We start from the raw sequence: 22,747 nt of genomic DNA, 5'->3' as shown, positions 1-22,747 counted from the left end.
GGAACTCATCATAGAACGAACCATGTTCATCAAGGTTCGATTTCTCCTTTCAGAAACTCCATTAAGTTGTGGAGTTCCCGGTGGAGTCCACTGTGATATTATTCCACACTCTTTGAGATAATCTAGGAATTCATTACTCAGATATTCACCCCCTCGATCTGATCTTAGGATTTTTATCTGTTTCCCAGTTTGCTTCTCAACTTCATTCTTGAATTCTTTGAACCTTTCAAAGGATTCTGACTTGTACTTTATAAGATACACATAGCCAAACCGAGAGTGATCGTCGGTGAATGTGATATAGTAGGAGAAACCTCCTCTCGACGTAGTAGACATAGGTCCACATACGTCAGTGTGGATTAACCCTAGAATTTCAGTGGCACGCTCTCCTTTCCCAGTGAATGGAGATTTGGTCATCTTCCCTTTCAAACAGCATTCACAAGTACCCATCTGGTCATTACCTAATGGGCGGACATATCCGTCTTTCGACATCTTGCGAATCTTTTCAAGGTTCACATGTCCAAGTTTAAGATGCCACATCATTTCTTGGTTAACTTCTTTTCTAGCCCTTTTGGGTTTTGAGGTATTCCCGCTTTCAATATAGTGCATCCCACTATTTGTCTCTAGGTGAAAAAGTCCCTCTATCATATTACCATGAGAGATAATACAACCGTTCAAGTATAAAGTGCAACTCATTTTGTCAAACGATACTGAGTGCCCATCTCGTAAAAGCTTAGAGATAGAAATCAAATTCTTTATACATGAAGGAAAATATAAACAATTTTTAAGTTCCAGGACTTCCCCAGAGGGTAGGTTAAGCATGTAGGTGCCTATTGCTTTTGCAGAGATTTTAGCGCCGTTCCCAACTCGCACAACCATCTCCCTATTGCGCAGTGTCTTGCTCCCTGCTAGTCCCTGTATCGTATTACAGATATGTTGACTAGCACCTGAATCAAATATCCAGGAATTAGAGCTCACTGTAAAAGCACTCTCTATGACAGAAATAGTCTTTTCAAAAGTTCGTGTCATAAGGCTCGCAATGCGCACCCTGTATTTCTTCTTCCAACGTCCATCCTTTCCACAATGAAAGCATGTTCCTTTGGATTTTCTTGCCTTCTTCTTATTTAACCTTTTCCTTGTGTTTTCATTCTCACTCCCACTGTCCCTTTTGAAACCTTTTTCAAATTTACAGCACATGTCAATCATCTCGTTAAAAGTATGATCGAATCTATTCACTTTATAGTTTACAATAAACTTAGTGAAATCATCCGAGAGAGATGCAAGGAAAAAATCTTGGGCCATTTTCCCATCGATGGAAGTTCCTAAACTTTCAAGATCTTGAAAGATCCTTTCCATCTTTTGTCCATGTTTATGGACCGATGCCCCTTTTGCCATTTTGGCATTTAATAGATTACAAACATTTGAGAATCTTACTTTACTAGTCTCAATGTCATGCATCTTATGCAAACTTTCAACCATGGCACATGAAGTGTCCATGTGCTTATGTAGCTTCATAAGCTCCTCACTAAGTGAAGTGAGGATTAAGCATTTGGCTTGCAAGTCATCCTCATAGCGTCTTGCATAATCATGACACTCTTCCTTCGAAGCTAGTTTCTTAGGAGGTACATGAGGAGGGGATTGCTTAAGCACATACAATATGTCTTTCACCTTTGAGACATTCTCAATGTGGCGATACCAAGCAAGGAAACGTTGGCCCCTAAGGCCCCTTTTGTCAAGTATAATGGTGGGTATAATTTTAGGCATGTCGTTCACTACATAACATAACAGAAATCGTATTAGATTGTTGATAAACTACTTGATTGGGTCTTGAATCAAATAGTACCACCCACTATTTTTGGCAAATTCTATATCCCTCAATAGAATCCGAGAGTTATATTGAACTCTTAGCGGGGTATGGGAAACTCACCATTACCAAGCCCACCTCACGATGATACGATGTTGGTTAGCAAAAATAATGATGAGAGAATAACATTTTACTCATTTACAACGTTTGTAATTACCCATCTTGTTTGGCCTCTAGAGAATGTTGCCTCACAATGATACGATGTTGGCACCATTGCACTTAGTTAAGTTATTCCCACCATGCTTAGTTCGTGTAGGGGTTCAAGAATAACCTCACGATGATACGATGTTGGCTATCCTCGTTGCCTACCTCACCACATCATGTATGTACATATGGACTCCTCCTGAATGTAAGCACATACTTTGAACTTCCCCATGATAGGGTGAAGCCGGTGTAGGAGTCACAAACGATTGGAGTCCACCACGGTGGAAGGCCTACGAAGAGATGTTCAAAGCATCTCTCGCTTATCAACTTAATATCCATTTTATTTGAGGGAGTAGTGTTGGGCTACATCAAAAACATTTTAATCATATTAACAGAACATGGGCCTATCACAATTATTGGTCCAAGTTAATATGAATTAGTAGCATATAATACTCCCACTGTTTCGTTGAAACAAGCGAGACTATATGGAACTACTAACGAACGCATTGCATCCTCATATGGACTATATAGTCGTTTTAGGTTTTAGGATGATTATGAACCGATTGATTTGATCCAACACGAGCCTTGTGTTGGACCTTGGGTTTCAGGTAGATAGTTTGTTGATTTTAGTTACGCGTTTAATCTAATTAAACCGTTATTTCCTATTGGGCGTTGGACCCAACTATTCCAATTTGCATACAATTAAACAAATAGGAATACATGAAATAAAGAGAAGGGCTTATGCCCTTTTACAACACATTGGAGGACTTATGCCCTTTACAACAAACTTGAATTAATCAAATTGCATTCAAATCTATACTACTAAACCCAAACATTCATAACGTTAAGCGGCCAATCACATAGCTCAATTATCGAGGCATTTGGTTCATAATCACCCTTTTCTTAATCAATCAAATTAACTAAGAAAGCAACTTTAAACAATTGGTTTTTGGATCCATAGAATTGATTTAAATGGAACTAAATATAATGAAAATCCAATTCTCATTAAAGAGACAAAACAATTTTTGTTCTCATTTTATTTGGGCCATTTTGCAAAAACACAAACTTTTGGGCCAAAATACAAATACACAAAAGTATCAAAACTTTATATAATTGCACAAAAGTACCCCACTAGAGGGTGTGGCCGGCCAAGGATAGAATCATTGAGATTTTTGATAAAAAAAAAATTTTGTAAGTGGATTTTGGTGGGTGAGATTAAAGATGGTGGGGATGGTTTGAAAAGAAAATATATCTTTGACATAATTAAAGCCATTTAATCATTTCTCACCAATAATCATCACCCATCAACTAATAATCAAAACTTTATGAAAAAAAAAATTTCTTGGCAAGAACTTCAAGAACATTGAAGAACACTCATGAAAACTCATAATAGCTCCATGAATGTTTTCACTTACCAAAAACTCAATTTTTCACAACTCAAAAGAGGGTTAATATCCTAGGGTACTTAGGGGTTCCAAAAAGCACTTTAAAACCATTTTAACAAGCCTAACATGAACCCAAAAAATCACCCTTTGGATTTGGCCGAAAATCCCAAAATACTTGGCACCAAATTTTAGTTCCAATATTCATGCTTATATGAACTACATCTACAACATTTGAGATGCTAAATTTTCAAACAAAATTTATATTCAAAGTAAGAACAAAGCTTGTAACATTTACAACATTTAAATCACATATTATGAAAAATGACAAAACCCAAAAGGATCCACCATAAACTAGGCCTAGGCTCTGATACCACTTGAAGGAAAATTTATGTCCTTACTAAGAACATGTAAAGAACATTTGAATACATAGGCAAACTATTAACAAATTAAAGTAGGCATGCATCCAAAAACAATTCATAAAACCCATGACTTTCAAAGCCTAGTATATGGTGAACCATAACTCTTTAACAACATTAAAGAGAAGAAAGGATTTAGAGAATCATTACCCTTGTAGCTCATCCTTGATTACACAAGGGATTCACCCAAGTGGAGGGCCTTCAAGTCACCTCCTTTGCTTCCTTGAGGATTTGAGGATATGTTCTCCAAAACACCAAAAGCTTGATGTCTCCAAGTCTCTACACCAAAGATTAATTGTGAAGATAAAAGTGGATGACTTAGGGGAGAGGAAATTGCTAGATATCCCTCCCTAAGTGGCCGGCCTCCCTTGTTGAAATAGAGAGAATAATTTCATCAAGAAAAACCCTTAACAAAATAAAGTTATAATTTTGAATTTATACTTCATTTCTTGTGAGTGGCAAACTTGTAATTAACACAAGTTTGGTATCCCTCACTATTCATGGCCGGCCTCTCTAAGTGTTTGGGCTAATTGCCCATTTTGTTTTAGTTGTCATACAACTTAAACATAATGGGCCTTGTGGACCAAAACACTTTTGGGCCCCTAAACCCAAAACCAACTTAGAAGTCCAATACGAACGTTTCGTATAATTAATTAACTAATTAATTAACTTTGACCATACTTCAATTAACCATTTAATTGCTTATCCATTTCATTTAATTACCTCACTTTCATCCTTACTCGGTGTACGATCCATTAGGTTCCAATTAGCGAGGCAGTGGGCGATGTTACTCTTAACTATCGATTGTGAATTTAAACCATATTTCAATTCTCCCTTAAGATTAGTGTTTGCTAATCTTTAGGGCTTCCACAAACCATGAGTGACACCTAGCAGCATGTCATGGTTACCCAAGCTAAGTAGAAGTGGTTGGAGAACCTATCCAGTTACAACTACAATGCAATACGGTCCTTCTCTAATACAATACTCTTAATCACATTGTTGAAGTGATAGTTTGTTTCATGTCTACTATCCAATGTGATACTTCCCTATATGATTCGCTTGAATAAGATTTGGAACAAACTTCCTAAGTCATATTCATATGCTTTGGCCAAAGACTCTCGAATCATATCTTAGAGTATTCTCCTTCCACCATGGAAGGTTAGAGATCCCTTGTTGTGCATTCATATGCCTACATGACTAGATAGCTTGACCCCAACCATGCCATGGACACTCCAAAGGAATGCCATTTGACACGATCAAAGATCAAGGACCTAACCATTAGACATCTATGATGCCTCAGGTCAAAGGACTACTTTGCATATTGTAACCATCGAGTTCTTACATGACATGTATGTTTGAACTCTCTTTTGATCATAGTTCAGTGTACTCGATTACTCTTTCGAGCACCTATGTGTTTGTCTTAGTGTCCAACACTAAATGACTTGAGACTTGTCATATCCATACTTGAGTCGACATAACACATACTAACCTTAGCGGATTGTCAATGCCCAATTGGCAACCCTATGGCTAGGAACGTTTTAGGAATGAACATAAGAGAAAGGTCTCGAAAATCTAACTTACTTAGATCACTTATCTCTTAGATCAAATACATTCCTTGGATTCCCTTATTGCTTAAACACAAGATACAATAAATAGTGATTAACAATAAGCTTTGCCCTCCATTAAACATATAAAAGTTTAATACATTAAGTATTCCAAAAAGCTATTACATCAAATGAGTGGCTTTGTGGGCATACTTCCAACAAAAATATCCTAAAAACTTTCAACATTTTGTTACATAAAATCTTCGTTATAACTCCAAATTTGAATTTGTTCATGCCTACGCATTCGTGGCAATGAGTACAATAAAGACAAATTAATAAAAATTGAAATACGCATTTCGACGAGACGGTCAACAAAAGTCAACTCAAGGGTAAATTGGTAATTCAAAAGTCTGACAATATAAAAATACAACAAATTAGGGATAGGGTTTCACATGGAAAGACTATTAATTCTATTTTTTCAATTTCGTGGGATCGTCTTCGTTACTATTTTCGAATTTCCTGTGTTTGTTTTAGGCCGGTGTGATTTGCACATGCATAAAGTTTATGGGGCCATGGCCCAAGAAATAGTTATATACAATTTCAAGTCATTGACTAACTAATGCAATCACACCAACTCACATGCACCGAATACCATCAGAACTCTGAAGTCAAGCGAGTTTGGGCGAGAGTAGTTCTCGAATGAGTGACCTCCTCAGAAGTCCTTGTGTTGCATGCCCCCACCTCTTTTTTATTTTTCATAATTTTATTTATGGTGCTCATCGTTTCTTACCGAGTTTCGTGCATGGAAGATGAAAGAAAAGAATGGGAAAGACTATTAATTTTATTTTTTATTTTTTGTGGGATCGTCTAGATTAATATTTTTGAATTTGTGTGATCATTTTAGGCCGTTGTTATTTGCACATGTATAAAAGTTACAGGGTCCAGGGCAAAGAAATGATTCTATACAATTACAAGTCATAGACTAACGGATGCGATCATACAAACTCACATGCACCAAATCCCTTCAGAAGTCCGAAGTTAATCGAGTTTGGGCGAAAGTAGTACTAGGATGGGTGATCTCCTTGGAAGTCTTTGTGTTGCATCCTCCCACCTCTTTTTTATTTTTTGTAATTCTTGTTTGCGTATTTCTAGTGGCTTATTTGTTGCGTGCGTCGTTTATAACCGAGTCTCCTACTTGAGAGATGAAAGAAAAGAATGGGAAAGACTCTGAATTTCTATTTTTGAATTTCATGTATTGTTTTGATTTATATTTTTGAATTTTGCTTGATCATTTTGGGGCCTGTGTGGTTTACATGTGCCTAAGGTTGCATAAAAATTTCTATTTTTGAATTTCATGTATTGTTTTGATTTATATTTTTGAATTTTGCTTGATCATTTTGGGGCCTGTGTGGTTTACATGTGCCTAAGGTTGCAAAGTTATGGTTCAAAGAAATGGTTATATACAATTACAAGTCATAGACTAACGGATGCGATCATACCAAGTCACATGCACTAAATCCCATCAGAACTCCAACGTCAAGCGAGTTTGGGTGAGAGCAGTACTAGGATGCGTGACCTTCTCATAAATCTTTGTGAGCATCCTCCCACCTCTTTTTTACTTTTCATAATTCTTTTATGTGTACTTCTAGAGGCTTATTTGTGGTGCGCATCGTGGATAACCGAGTCTCGTGCTTGAGGGGTATTTCTAGCTGCTTACTTGTGGCGCACGTCGTTTATAACCGAGTCTCATGCTTGGAAGATGAAAGAAAACGATGGGAAAGACTATTAATTCTATTTTTTGAATTTCGAGTGATAGTTTTGGGCCGGTGTGATTTGCACATGCATAAGGTTACAGAGTCATGGTTAAGAGAAATGGTTATATACAATTACAAGTTATAGATTAACAGTTGGATCATACCAACTCACATGCACGGGATCCCATCAGAATTTCGAAGTCAAGCTAGTTTGGGCAAGAGTAGTACTAAGATGGGTGACTTCCTTGGAAGTCCTCGTGTTGCGTGCCCCCACCTCTTTTTTATTTTACATAATTGTTTTTCGCGTATAGTACTAGGATGGGTGATCTCCTTGGAAGTCTTCGTGTTGCATCCTCCCACCTCCTTTTTATTTTTCATAATTCTTTTTTGCATATTTCTAGCGGCTTATTTGTTGCGTGGGTCATTTATAACCGAGTTTCGTAATTGAGAGATGAAAGAAAAGAATGGGAAAGACTCTAAATTCCTATTTTTGAATTTCATGTAATTGTTTGGGGGCCGGTGTGATTTGCATGTGCCTGAGGTTATAGGGTCATGGTTTAAAGAAATGGTTATATACAATTACAAGTCATAGACTAACGGATGCAATTGTACCAGCCCACATAACTCAAATCCCATAAGAACTTCGAAGTCAAGCGAGTTTGGACGAGAGTTGCACTAGGATGGCTAACCTCCTAGGAAGTCCTCGTGTTGCATCCCCCCCCCCCCAACCTCTTTTTAATGTTTCTTAGTTCCATTTATTTTGCGTCTTTCTTGCTTCGTATTTGTGGAGTACATCGTTTATAACCAAGTCTCATGCTTAGGAGATGAAGGAAAAGAATGGAAAGGACTCTGAATTCCTATTTTTGAATTTTGTGTGATTGTTTTGATTAATATTTTTGAATTTCACATGGTCGTTTGGGGGCCGGTATGATTTACGCATGCAAAAGGTTCCGGGGTCATGGTTCATAGAAATGGTTATACACAATTACAGGTCATAGACTAACGGATGCAATCATACCAACTCACTTGCTCGTGTTGCCTCTTGGGAAGTGCTCGTGTTGCCTCCCCTACCTCTTTTTTATTTTTCATGATTCTTTTTTGCATATTTCTAGCAACTTATTTGTGATGCGGGTCATTTATAATTGAGTCTCGTGCTTGGAAGATGAAATAAAAGAATGGGAAAGACCACTAATTCCTATTTTTGAATTTCGTGTGATCGTTTTGATTAATATTTTTGAATTTCGCGTGTTCATTTAGGGCCAGTGTGATTTGCACATGCATAAGGTAACGGGGTCATGGTTAAAAGAAATGGTTATATATTATTACAAGTCATAGACTAACGGATGAGATCATACCAACTCACTTGCATCTGATCGTATCAGAACTCCGAAGTTAAGCAAGTTTGGGAAAGAGTACTACTAGGATGGGTGACCTCCTGGGAAGTCTTCGTGTTGCATTCTCCCACCTCTTTTTAATTTTTCATAATTATTTTTTGCATATTTTTAGCAGCTTATTTGTCACTGATGCGATACGAATGTGACACATAAATTAAACCCTAATTGTGACAATTGTAGTAATGATGTAAGTAGGGATCGTTCTAACCAGGGATTAACTAGGGGTGCTAAACACTTGACTCAAATAAATAAAACTAATCTTTAAACACTTAATTCACTTAACGAAAACTCAAAATAAGTCCATAAGACTCCAAATACTTAAAAACCCAAAATAAGATAGATTAAGACTAAACAAAATATGGGGGGGGGGATTGAGGTTTTGACGAAATTAAACTAAAATGCACAGATTGCAATTAAGGGCAAAATGTAAATATGAATGTGATGAAAATATGGATGAATGCTAGCTAGAAGGTTCTTCTCCACACATGTTACACTTGCATACAAGATGATTTTCGGTTGGTCTTTCGATGAATTATGAAACTCAACACCCCGGGTTAATTAGGTCCGCTTAAATTAACTGTCAAGTTTTCCTTAAGTTAATGAATTGGATGGGTTAGCGCAACGCAATTCACAACATTCTCCAAAAGTCCTTTACGTGAAAAGCACAATAAAGATACAATCAAAGATCATTAAGCATCATGAAAACTATAAGTGTTGACGAGGCATTCGTTACTATGATGAGCATGAAACTAGTGCCAAGAATTCATTTAACGCGATTGTTTATAAGCAACCTCCACTACTTGTGAATATAAGTTCATAACTATTAGGTGAAACTCACTTATATTCTAGCGTCATATTCATGCATGAAAATTAAGCGTGCACTCTCAATAAACATACATAAATAAGTTATCAATCAAACAGTTAAACAAATTGAATCCACAACTCATGAAATTCCAACCAAAGGTAATCAATTCATATTGCAAGCATAAACATGGTTTTGAATCACCCTCTAGTTAATGGGGGATTTAGTTCCTCATACGTACAAGACAAAGATAAGTAAATTTAACCATTGAAATCGAGGAAAAGAAACACCTAAAAATTCCAACAACTCAAACTTGAATTGTATGAACGTTTAGGCACTCTTCTCCTCCTCTTTGTTGTGGCACAAGGTCTAAGGATAGGTTTTGGGGTGGTATTTGTATGGAAGAATGGATGTGTGATGGTGTGAAGTGTGTTGGAGGGATGGGGAGTGCTGGAAATGGAAGTGGGGTGCACGGCAAAGCTTTCTTGTTGCTGGAATGTGTATGCACGGCTTTGGGGTTATGATGGTGTAGATTATGGAAGAATTTCTGTGGTGAATGGAGGTGTGGAATGAATGATCTTTTGTGGCTGCAATGGATGCTTATTTATAGATGGATGAATGATTAAAAGAGGGAATATGACAGCTAGGAGGGAATGATTAAAGAGGGAATGCATGTGGAAGTGTGGCTGGCTGTTTTATAAAGGGGGAAAGCTGGAAATGGATGGGAAGGCACGGCAAAGCTTTGTTTGGTGCTGGAAATGAATGTGAAAGCATGTGAATTAAAGCTAAGGTGAATGATGATGAATGCATGTGGATTAAAGAGGGAATATGGAAGAGAATGTGGTGCAATGATGAAGTGGGAAGCTGGAAATGCAAAGGGAGAGCCACGGCAAAGGCTTGTTGTGTTGCTGGAATTGAAAGGTTTTGCATGGCTAAGGCTTTGTTTGATTGGGCTAGGCCCTTTGTTTTATGTCTTAAAATGCATACAAGGCCTTCAATTTCGTCCATTCCTTTTGCTCCAAGCATATGTTATCCATTCCAAGCCTAATGTTGCTCCAAAATGCACCTTTTTTCTTCCTTAGCCATATGAACCTAGAAACACACGAAAATGGCATAAAGGACTAAAATAACTAAAGAAACACAACATAAATGCATGAGAACAAGCCAATTAAGTCGCATAAATATGCTCCTATCAAATTCCCCCACACTTAGCTTTTGCTAGTCCTCGAGCAAAACAGCAAAACAAAACAAAACGAAACAAAACAAAACAAACAAAAGACAATCTAAACCTTCCAACGTTGCCTCAGGGATTTCCAATGCACATGACATGTTAAAAATTCATTATCTCCACAGATTTTAGTCATCTTCACTCTTAAGTACATTCTTAATCATAGTCACCACATACTAGTTCACAATTAAGCATTTTAAAACCACGTTTTGAATGTAGTAACATGCCTTAGAGAATTTGCTCAATTCCTTACAAGATATGCACTCAATTTTCACTCAGATTTTCTAACTACACACCCTAATCTAGTCATATGTGAGAAGATTGATGTAAACATGAAAACGAACACTCACATATATGTATCGCAAAGAAAGCAATTTCTGGAGTTAATAAGCATGTTTAGATATGATCTCATGAATGGAATGCTACCAATTAGATGCGAGAACCAGGGACACTATATGCTTACATCAATTCCAAACTCCACATTATTGACAACATAATGATCAAGATTGAAGCATAAGGACTATAACGGGGTAAGGGTGATTGGCTAACAATGAAAGGTAAGGATAACAAACGTTCTTTAAGCAATAGCAAGCAAAGTAATGAAATTTGACACTTAGAACCACTTATGATAGCAGAAACTCACTTAGACACAGAAGGGGAAAATTCACACAACTCTTAGGGCCATATTCAATGTTTTGGACCCTTTCTTCAACTACCACAAACATGTGAGCTTATTTTCACTTATTTCATCCTCTTTTTCTTTCTTTTCACAACCTTTTCTTTTCTTTTTCTTTTTCCACGAATATTTTTTTTTTTTTCATGCCTTATTTCTTTTCGTGGCATATCAACACACACACACAAATTCCCCCACACTTGTTGTTTTGCATATTCGAAAGGATTCCCTCTAAGTCATGCTTACTATGCTTCAAGAACAAGGGTATGGGTGGTCCTAATCTAGGCTAGGTGGGGATGATATGGGTAAACAAAGAACAAAGGCTAACAATGGCTCAATGGGGGTTATGACCTACAATATATATATAGTGCATGGGTTGGCTGTTTGGTTGACGGCTTCACTACACACTTCATCTTGATATATATTATGCAATCATGCTTTGACTGGAATGGATGCAAGTTCTAGCATTTGGAACTAAATGATGAGACGCCTTCTAATTAGCAACCAAGCAAGAATAATGAGATCATGCAACGAGTTTGAAAACAAGAATCACAGATTAATACTCTCCAAAGAATGTTTAAAGCTCAAGTCTCTTAGGGTTGTAATGTTTGTTTGAGTTCCTTCCTTCAAGCATGTTACAAAAACTAATTTTTCTTTTAGGATTGCATGTGAAGTCATACATTATAACCATAACCAAGCATATACCAAGAGTATATCAAACCTTTCTCCATGTTTATAACTCTTTCTTAACAATCATGCAATTAAAAACCAAATCCTCATCATTGTGTTGGAAGATACCCTAAGACACAAAAACGACTCAAAACACTCTTTTTAGGCTTTTCAAAACATGTTTTTCAAATTTTTATGTGATTTTCGGAGTTATAAAACAAAACACACTAAAACACTCCAAATCAGCTTAAAAACATTTTAAAACAGCAAGGAACAACACTTGAAGTTATGGGTGATAAAATCCAACGAATTTGCATCAACATACTTAGTTACCCCCCCACACTTCAATCAAACATTGTCCTCAATGTTTTAAGCCTAAATTCACACCAAACAAAAGTAAACACATAAACAGCAACTAAACATACTAAACATGGCAGAATGTAACTAACAAAGAGAAGAGTTTAGGGACGCAAATCTGGTTATGGAGTGTAAATTCCATCTTCTCCTTGGTGATTGCATTGAGGCTTGATCTTTAGTTTGACTGGAAGATTTTCTGGTTTCTTCCAATCGTTGATTTTTCACAGGCTACTCTTGAACTGGGCTGGAGGATTCTGACACATGGCAGGCAAGCACGAGGTGGAGGTGATGACCTATTTCTTTGTTCAATCTTTCCAATTCGTACTGAAGAGGGTTAGAGGATAACTCAGCATATGCAGTTGTTGCGTTTGCTGACTATCCACAAGATTGATGTTTCATTGTCACTCGTCTAAGCTGTTCTCCAAGCAGATGTGGTCCCTTCTCTGGAAGTGTAACAACCTTTGAAGATGACTACTCGAGAGCAACGCTAGGTAAGCAACCAGGGAATAGATTCCAGGTAGTCGGTTCCAGATCGGAAGACTGACTCCAAGTGCCGGCTAATTGGTCACTTCACTTTGCCATGCGAGTAATAACAAGGACAAAGGAAAAGACAGGGAAAGATCATGATATGAGATACCTTTGCTTTCGCCCTTGATGATATGAGATACTTTTGCTTTTGAAGAAGCAGCGAATGAATCAGCACATATATTTGTTGCGCTTGTCTCCACATGCTTCGATCCACCGTTTCCTCTTGCCTCATCTGTACTCCAGGCATCTGGTATCTTCTTTGGGGGTACATCCATGGTTGAATAGGTGTTCTCAAGAGAAGAAGAAAACTGAGCATGTTGAGAGGATTGGTTGCAGCTACATTCTCGGCCGAGAAGACAAGTCATGCGTTTTTGGATGTATGCCTTGCCATGAATGTTGATGTATATAGGAATTGTAATGGCAAGTAGTAGTGCGGATGCGGCTTTGTCAGAGATATTTTGACAAAGTTGCACGCGTTTTCTGAAAAGCTGAGATTGCGGCTTTGTCACCCACTCTTGTCGGCAAAAGTGTGTAGTTGCGATAATGACCTCCACGTGTTTTCAACTTTGTCAGAGATCTTTTGACAAAGTTGCACGCGTTATCTGAAAAGCCGAGATTGTGTCTGAAGAGTTGGCGAACTTTACGCAGGAAAATCCGGCTTTGAAGAGTGGTGTCTCTTCAATTTTGAATCGGTGATTGTGTCGCCTCTCCTTTTATAGAGGTGATCGATCACCTTTAACATGCACACTTTGAAGATTGCCCATTCGTGAAAATCGTCTCCGGCCCTTTGAGATTTTACTCCATCCAACCCTTCTCTTTTAACTTCTTGAAAATGGCTAACCCATCTAACCCATTTAACATTTGCTTAGATTTGAGTCTCAGCAGTGATCCGGTTGCGCCGCGTCAGGGTAAGGTATAGTGCCCGTCTTTCTTATCTTCTAATGGCCCTCTTACAGGTGAAGACTCCATGATGACGGATGCAACAACAGCTACGATAGTAGCTCGGAACCTCCTCACTCCTAAAGATAGTAGGCTGCTTTCAGGACGGTCCGATGAGTTGGCCGTTCAAGAGTTCCTAGCTCTCAGTGTTCAGTGTGCGGGCTCTGTGTCCAACATGGGCCAACGCCTACTTGCTCGATCCCGTCAAGTTGAATCATTGATGGCAGAGGTGGAAAATCTCAAGCAAGAGATCAAACAGCTTAAGCACGAGAATAGAAGTTTGCACGTGCTTGCAAATAATTATTCGACGAGCATGAAGAGGAAGCTTGATGAGATGCAAGAATCTGAAGGTCGAATTCAAAGTGACCGTCAAAGGCTTGCGGCTTTCTTCCAGAGGCACCTTTTTCCTGCGTCATCTAGCGTTCCACCAAGTATTGAGGCCTCGAATGATCTATCTCCGATGCCTCCCGCTCCGATGCCTCTTGCTCTTAGAGTTTTGCCACGTAGTGGGGCTTCACGAAAACAACCTTTGTGAAGGCTCCATCTTTCCCTTTTTTTTTTTTTTTTGCGCCTGTAATTTCTCGGAGATCAATGAACAAGCTTTGTTTTATTCAGTGTATTGGGTTGCCTCCCAAGTAACGCTTTCTTTTACGTCTTGCAGCCGGACGACATTATGCTCATTCCCCATTGGAGCCCACGGCATGCAATGGGATCTCCTCCACAACTTGCTCAACAAAGTTCTCGTAGTAGGGTTTCAACCTATGGCCATTCACCTTGAATTCTTGTCCAGTTTTCAAACTTTGTATTTGGACTGCACCATGCATAAAAACATTAGTGATAACAAATGGACCAACCCACTTAGAACGTAACTTACCGGGGAATAATCGAAGACGAGAATTGAATAACAACACTTTATGCCCGATTGAGAAGGTTTTGCCTCTAATCATCTTGTCATGGACGCCCTTGGTCTTCTCCTTGTAAATCTGGGCATTCTCATACGCTTCATGCCTAATCTCTTCAAGCTCGCTCAATTGTAGCTTCCTATGGTTTCCAGCCGCGTCCACATCCATATTGAAGGTCTTGACCGCCCAATGTGCCTTGTGCTCAAGCTCTACGGGTAGATGGCACGGCTTGCCATAGACTAGCCGAAATGGGGACATACCAATGGGCGTTTTGTAAGCCGTTCGATAGGCCCACAGTGCATCTTCCAAACGCAAGCTCCAATCTTTTCTATTCGGCCCAACAGTCTTTTCCAGGATTTGCTTGATTTCTCGATTTGAAACTTCGGCTTGGCCACTGGTTTGGGGGTGATAAGGTGTGGAAACCTTATGCATCACGTTGTACTTCTTGAGCAACGCCGCAATGGTACGGTTGCAAAAATGAGTCCCACCATCGCTTATGAGCACTCGAGGCATCCCAAATCTAGAGAAAATGTTAGATTTTACAAAATCTGCAACAACTCTAGAATCGTTAGTTCGGGTGGCTTTAGCTTCCACCCACTTTGACACATAATCAACGGCAAGTAAAATGTACGTAAAACCAAAAGACATAGGGAACGGACCCATAAAATCAATACCCCAAACATCAAAGATTTCAACAACAAGGGTTGGGGTTTGCGGCATTTGGTCTCTTTGGCCTATACTTCCGGTCTTTTGACATCTATCACATGTTAAGCAAAAAGCCCTAGCATCTCTAAACAATGTAGGCCAATAAAAACCACTTTCAAGAACCTTAAACGTTGTGCGTTGTGTGCCAAAGTGTCCACCACATGCATATGTATGGCAAAAACTCAAAATGGAATTAAATTCAGATTCATGAACACAACGACGCACAATCTGATCCGGGCATATTTTCCACAAATAAAGGTCATCCCAAACATAAAAACGTGCATCCTTTTTTAATTTATCACGTTGAGCCTTGCTTAAGGTGCTAGGAACTTGCTTAGACACCAAAAAATTAACCAAATCAGCATACCAAGGGGTACTTACCTCAACGGACAGAAGTTGTTCATCCGGAAACGTTTCTAAAATGGGAAGGTCCTCTTCTTCACGCAATATTCGACTTAGGTGGTCAGCCACCATGTTTTCACATCCCTTCTTGTCCCTAATTTCAATGTCGAATTCTTGAAGTAAGAGCATCCAACGAATGAGCCTTGGTTTGGCCTCCTTTTTGGTGAGAAGATACTTCAAGGCTGCATGGTCAGTGAAAACAATTACTTTAGTACCAATTAAATATGATCTAAACTTATCTAATGCAAATACAACCGCCAAAAGTTCTTTTTCGGTTGTAGAATAATTCAATTGTGCATCATTTAAAGTGCGTGAAGCATAGTAGATGGCGTGAGATTGCTTATTCTTCCTTTGACCCAAAACAGCCCCTATTGCATAATCGGATGTATCACACATGAGCTTGAAAGGCAACGTCCAATCAGGTGGAAGGATGATAGGTGCCGTGGTAAGCTTGTGCTTGAGAAGCTTGAATGCCTTTTCACACTCCTCGTTGAACTTGAACGTCACTTCTTTTTGTAGGAGATGGCATAAGGGTTGTGCAATCTTGGAGAAATCCTTGATAAATCGCCTATAGAATCCTGCATGGCCAAGAAAAGAACGAACCTCTCTAACCGAAGTAGGAGAGGGTAAGTAACGTACAAGATCTATTTTAGACTTATCAACTTCAATTCCTTTTTCAGAGATGATATGACCCAAAACTATGCCTTGTTTAACCATAAAATGACATTTTTCCCAATTTAAAACAAGGTTAGTTTCCACGCATCTTTTCAAGATTAAAGTAAGATTATGCAAGCAATCATCAAATGCGTCCCCAAAGACACTAAAATCATCCATAAATACTTTAATTATCTTTTCAACATAATCTGAGAATATACTTACCATGCATCGTTGAAAAGTGGCTGGTGCATTGCATAAACCAAATGGCATACGACGATATGCAAAAATACCAAATGGACAAGTAAAGGTGGTCTTTTCTTGATCATCCGGCGCTATGACAATTTGATTATATCCCGAATAACCATCAAGAAAGCAATAAAAAGAATGACCGGCTAACCTTTCAAGCATTTGATCAATGAATGGCAAAGGGAAGTGATCTTTCCTTGTTGCGACATTTAGCTTCCTGTAATCAATACAAACACGCCAACCGGTCACAACACGAGTGGGTATAAGCTCTTGTTCTTCATTCTTCACCACCGTGACTCCGGACTTCTTTGGAACAACCTGCACAGGTGACACCCAACAACTATCAGAAATAGGATATATAACACCACAATCAAGCAATTTTATAACCTTCTTTTTCACTATTTCCAACATGGGTGGATTAAGGCGACGTTGAGCTTCACGAGATGGCTTGGCTCGCTCCTCCAAAAGGATGCGATGCATGCACGTGGTGGGACTAATGCCTTTGATATCCGCCAAGGTCCATCCAATGGCAGATTTGTGCTCCTTTAACACCCTTATCAACTTGTCTTCTTCTTGGGCCGTGAGTGAGCTTAATATGATGACGGGTAGTGTTTGATCTTCTCCTAAGAAAACATACTTCAAGTGACTAGGTAAAAACTTTAACTCAAGTGTAGGTGGCTGCACAATTGATGGAAGTAACTTGTTAGTCAAAACCGAATCCAAAATTGAGAGTGGAGACTTACCAGAGTGTGAGGGCAATGACTCAAGGGCAGCAACCATTTCAATCACTTCACCACAAACGGGCACGGCGATATGGTCAGATTGCATGCCGTGGGTTGCAAGAATTCCCCCACCCTCATTTCTTGCTCCTATGCTGTGCACTAAGGCTACATCGAGTGCATCTTCGTTCATTTGATCCAAATGCACCTGTGCCAACGAATCCACAATGTCAATAGCAAAACAAAAATGGTCCTCAATTGGATATTTAATGGTTTCAGAAAGATTAAAATAATAATGTCCCCATCAAACTCCATGGTTAATGTTCTCGTAAACACGTCTATCTTTGTTCTCGCTGTTTTCATGAATGGACGGCCTAGCAAGATTGGCAATGATGGAGCATGGCTCGAATCCTCCATTTCTAAGACATAAAAATCTGCAGGAAAAATAAGATGATTGACCTGCACTAAAACATCCTCAAGGACTCCCTTGGGATAAGCGTTAGAACGATCGGCCAATTAAATTATAACGCCATCTTGTTTTAACTCACCAAGGTTCATAGATGCATAAATGGAATATGGCATGACATTAATAGAAGCACCTAAATCTAACATGCATTGTTCAAATCTAGTGTTTCCAATTATGCATGGAATAGTAAAGCTCCCTGGATCCTTACACTTTGGAGGTAACTTTCGTTGCAAAACCGCAGATACATTTTCACTTACTTTCACAACTTCCTTGTTTGAAATTCTTTTCCTAGTTGTGCATAACTCTTTTAAAAACTTTGCATACCTGGGCACTTGCTTAATGACATCAAGTAAAGGAATGTTTACTTGGACTTTTCGAAAGGTATCCAAAATGTCCTTTTCGCTTTCTTCCTTCTTCGATTGTGCAAATCTATGAGGGAAAGGAACATTGGGCAGATTAGTGTTCGAAATCACAACATTTGGGACAACATTACCTGAGATGGACGGATGGGAAGGCTTAGATGGTTGCGGCTTGGGTGGTGCTACACTTGTCGTGGGGTAGGATTGCTCATCTTCTTCAATTGGTATCTTCTCATCTTCCTTGTTTTGGGCAGATTCATGTGCTTTGCTTCCCACTTCTTTTCCACTTCTTAGGGTGATAGCTTTTGCAGATTCGAAACCACCCTTTGGATTGACCATCGTAGTGCTTGGTAACTTACCATTTTCACGAAATTGTCCCAAAAATTCGGCCATTTGTCCCATTTGCTTCTTTAGCTCATTAACCTCTTTTGCTTGGTTCTGCATTCCCTGTGCCATTGTGGTTAATAATTGATATGTTTTATCATCATTCATAGACGTACCTGAGTTGGTTTGGGATGATTGTGCTTGAGGAGGTGGTTGTGGTGCCATTGGCCTTGGAAAGAAACTCGGGGGTTGTCGGAATCCACTTTGTTGGGCAGGTTGTTGTGCATCTCTCCATCTGAAATTTGGGTGGTCTCTCCAACCCGGATTGTATGTATTTGAGTATGGATCATTTCTTTGCTGATTTTGGCCTTGATAACCTATGGCATTGGCGTTTTCCCATCCTCCATTCTCGATGAGTTGTGGGCACGTCTCAGAAGCATGTCCTTGGATAGAACACACCCCGCATACCATTGGTCCTTGCATCCTCATGCCTTCGGCCATCTGAGACACAATGAAAGTAAGATTAGCTAATTGTGAATGAATATCGGGGGTGGAACTTACCTCATGCACTTGCTGCCGTGGGGGTCCTCTTTGGCCTACTCCTTCGTATTGTTGAGCGTTCAACGCTCGGTTAGCAATCAAGACCTTTGCAGCCATGGGTGTCTTGTCCACCAATGTTCCACCTGCCGAGGCGTCGAGCATTTGACGTTCCATTGGTAGGAGCCCCTCATAGAAGTATTGCAGAAGCAACTCCTCCTTCATCTGATGCTGTGGACAAGAAGCAACAAGAGATTTAAAACGTTCATAATACGTAGGAAAAGACTCACCTTCATCTTGTTGAATTCCACTTATCCTTTTACGTAAAAGGATGATTCGAGAAGTTGGGAAAAACTTCTCCAGAAATGCCCTCTTCATGCTCTCCCATGATGTGACGGTTCCGGGAGCTAAGTCATACAACCAATCCTTGGCTTTGTCCATTAAAGAGAATGGAAAAGCCTTCATCTTCAAAATACTTCTGTCGACGTTGACGGGAGTCATGCTTGAACACACCACCTCGAATTCCTTTAAATGCTTATTGGGGTCCTCCATTGATAACCCATGGAACTTGGGTATATGATGTAGCAGACTGGACTTCAACTCAAACTCATCGGTCTTCTCAGGGGCAGCATTGGGGTATTGGATGCAAAGAGGGGCTGCATTGGCCAAACCCGAGGCAGAAAGCTCTTTGATGGTTCGATTGTCCGCTGCCATGGTTGGTACTTCTTCTTCAAACCTTGCCTTGGCCTCCTCTTCAACCTCAACTTCTTGCTTTTCTACTTCAGGTTCGGGACTAGGAGGATTAGACTCTTGCAATTTCCTGTTCCTTCTCAAAGTCCTCTCGAAATCGCCGTCAAAGTCGGAGATATGCTCACGAACAGGTTATGAGCTACGGGTCATAAACTAGTACCTACACACAAGAGCAAACAAGATAAGTAACCAACTTAATAGACTCGGCACAAGTAAGAAAATAAGTAGCCACACATGGCACAAAAACAAAACACATACACACGGTGCAAAAAAAAAATTAAAACAAAACAGAACCCAAACAATTTAAACAAGACTCAAGACAAGGGATTAGCAACTTTGCTAATCACCGACAACAGCGCCAAAATTTGATGCGATACGAATGTGACACATAAATTAAACCCTAATTGTGACAATTGTAGTAATGATGTAAGTAGGGATCGTTCTAACCGGGGATTAACTAGGGGTGCTAAACACTTGACTCAAATAAATAAAACTAATCTTTAAACACTTAATTCACTTAACGAAAACTCAAAATAAGTCCACAAGACTCCAAATACTTAAAAACCCAAAATAAGATAGATTAAGACTAAACAAAATATGGGGGGGGGGATTGAGGTTTTGACGAAATTAAACTAAAATGCACAGATTGCAATTAAGGGCAAAATGTAAATATGAATGTGATGAAAATATGGATGAATGCTAGCTAGAAGGTTCTTCTCCACACATGTTACACTTGCATACAAGATGATTTTCGGTTGGTCTTTCGATGAATTATGAAACTCAACACCCCGGGTTAATTAGGTCCGCTTAAATTAACTGTCAAGTTTTCCTTAAGTTAATGAATTGGATGGGTTAGCGCAACGCAATTCACAACATTCTCCAAAAGTCCTTTACGTGAAAAGCACAATAAAGATACAATCAAAGATCATTAAGCATCATGAAAACTATAAGTGTTGACGAGGCATTCGTTACTATGATGAGCATGAAACTAGTGCCAAGAATTCATTTAACGCGATTGTTTATAAGCAACCTCCACTACTTGTGAATATAAGTTCATAACTATTAGGTGAAACTCACTTATATTCTAGCGTCATATTCATGCATGAAAATTAAGCGTGCACTCTCAATAAACATACATAAATAAGTTATCAATCAAACAGTTAAACAAATTGAATCCACAACTCATGAAATTCCAACCAAAGGTAATCAATTCATATTGCAAGCATAAACATGGTTTCGAATCACTCCCTAGCTAATGGGGGATTTAGTTCCTCATACGTACAAGACAAAGATAAGTAAATTTAACCATTGAAATCAAGGAAAAGAAACACCTAAAAATTCCAACAACTCAAACTTGAATTGTATGAACGTTTAGGCACTCTTCTCCTCCTCTTTGTTGTGGCACAAGGTCTAAGGATAGGTTTTGGGGTGGTATTTGTATGGAGGAATGGATGTGTGATGGTGTGAAGTGTGTTGGAGGGATGGGGAGTGCTGGAAATGGAAGTGGGGTGCACGACAAAGCTTTCTTGTTGCTGGAATGTGTATGCACGGCTTTGGGATTGTGATGGTGTAGATTATGGAAGAATTTCTGTGGTGAATGGAGGTGTGGAATGAATGATCTTTTGTGGCTGCAATGGATGCTTATTTATAGATGGATGAATGATTAAAAGAGGGAATATGACAGCTAGGAGGGAATGATTAAAGAGGGAATGCATGTGGAAGTGTGGCTGGCTGTTTTATAAAGGGGGAAAGCTGGAAATGGATGGGAAGGCACGGCAAAGCTTTGTTTAGTGCTGGAAATGAATGTGAAAGCATGTGAATTAAAGCTAAGGTGAATGATGATGAATGCATGTGGATTAAAGAGGGAATATGGAAGAGAATGTGGTGAAATGATGAAGTGGGAAGCTGGAAATGCAAAGGGAGAGCCACGGCAAAGGCTTGTTGTGTTGCTGGAATTGAAAGGTTTTGCATGGCTAAGGCTTTGTTTGATTGGGCTAGGCCCTTTGTTTTATGTCCTAAAATGAATACAAGGCCTTCAATTTCGTCCATTCCTTTTGCTCCAAGCATATGCTATCCATTCCAAGCCTAATGTTGCTCCAAAATGCACCTTTTTTCTTCCTTAGCCATATGAACCTAGAAACACACGAAAATGGCATAAAGGACTAAAATAACTAAAGAAACACAACCTAAATGCATGAGAACAAGCCAATTAAGTCGCATAAATATGCTCCTATCAGTCACGCACGTTGTTGATGACTGAGTCTCGTGCTTAGGAGATGAAAGAAAAAAATGAGAAAACAATTAATTCCTATTTTTTAATTTGGTGTGATTGTTTTGATTAATATTTTTGAATTTCGCTTGAACGTTTAGGGGCCGGTGTGATTTGCACATGAATAAGGTTACAGGGCCATGGTTAAAAGAAATGGTTATATACATTTACAAGTCATAGACTAACAGATGTGATCATGCCAATACATATGCATCGGATCCCAACAGAACTTCAAAGTTAATTGAGTTTGGGCAAGAGCAGTACTATGATGGGCGACCTTTGGGGAAGTCCTTGTGTTGCATTCCCCCACGTCTTTTTTATTTTTCATAATCATTTTTTTGCGTATTTTTAGCGGCTTATTTGTGACGCCCGTTGTTTATAACCGTTTTTGCTTATTTTTAGCAGCTTATTTGTGACATGTGTCATTTATAACTGAGTCTCGTGCTTGGGAGACAGAAGAAAAGAATGGGAAAGACTATTAATTCCTATTTTTAAATTTCATGTGATCATTTTGATTAGTATTTTTGAATTTCGTGTGATTTATAACCAAGTCTCATGCTTGGGAGATGAAGTAAAAGAATGGAAAAGACTATTAATTCCTATTTTTGAATTTCGTGTGATCGTTTTGATTAATATTTTTGAATTTCACATGGTCGTTTAGGGGCCAATGTGATTTGCTCATGCACAAGGTTACAGGGTCATCTGAAGCTAACGTTG

The 22,747-nt window shown here is 39.0% G+C and overlaps 5 pseudogenes; all 5 read left to right on the top strand.

The window, feature by feature from the left end:
* The first annotated feature begins 5,967 nt into the window (after positions 1-5,967).
* LOC125470639 lies at positions 5,968-6,086 on the top strand (annotated as a pseudogene).
* A 251-nt stretch (positions 6,087-6,337) lies between these two features.
* Positions 6,338-6,456, top strand: LOC125470627 (annotated as a pseudogene).
* Positions 6,457-7,253: 797 nt separating this feature from the next.
* On the top strand, positions 7,254-7,373 carry LOC125470641 (annotated as a pseudogene).
* Positions 7,374-8,445: 1,072 nt separating this feature from the next.
* Positions 8,446-8,564, top strand: LOC125470640 (annotated as a pseudogene).
* Positions 8,565-22,216: 13,652 nt separating this feature from the next.
* On the top strand, positions 22,217-22,335 carry LOC125470638 (annotated as a pseudogene).
* Positions 22,336-22,747: the final 412 nt, after the last annotated feature.

Source organism: the organism of the source record quoted next, unplaced genomic scaffold (genome assembly GCF_019419815.1).
Source record: "Pyrus x bretschneideri cultivar Hongxiangsu unplaced genomic scaffold, Pyrus_bretschneideri_v1 Contig100, whole genome shotgun sequence".
Classification (NCBI taxonomy): domain Eukaryota; kingdom Viridiplantae; phylum Streptophyta; class Magnoliopsida; order Rosales; family Rosaceae; genus Pyrus; species Pyrus x bretschneideri.
This window is presented reverse-complemented; position numbering and strand designations above follow the sequence as displayed.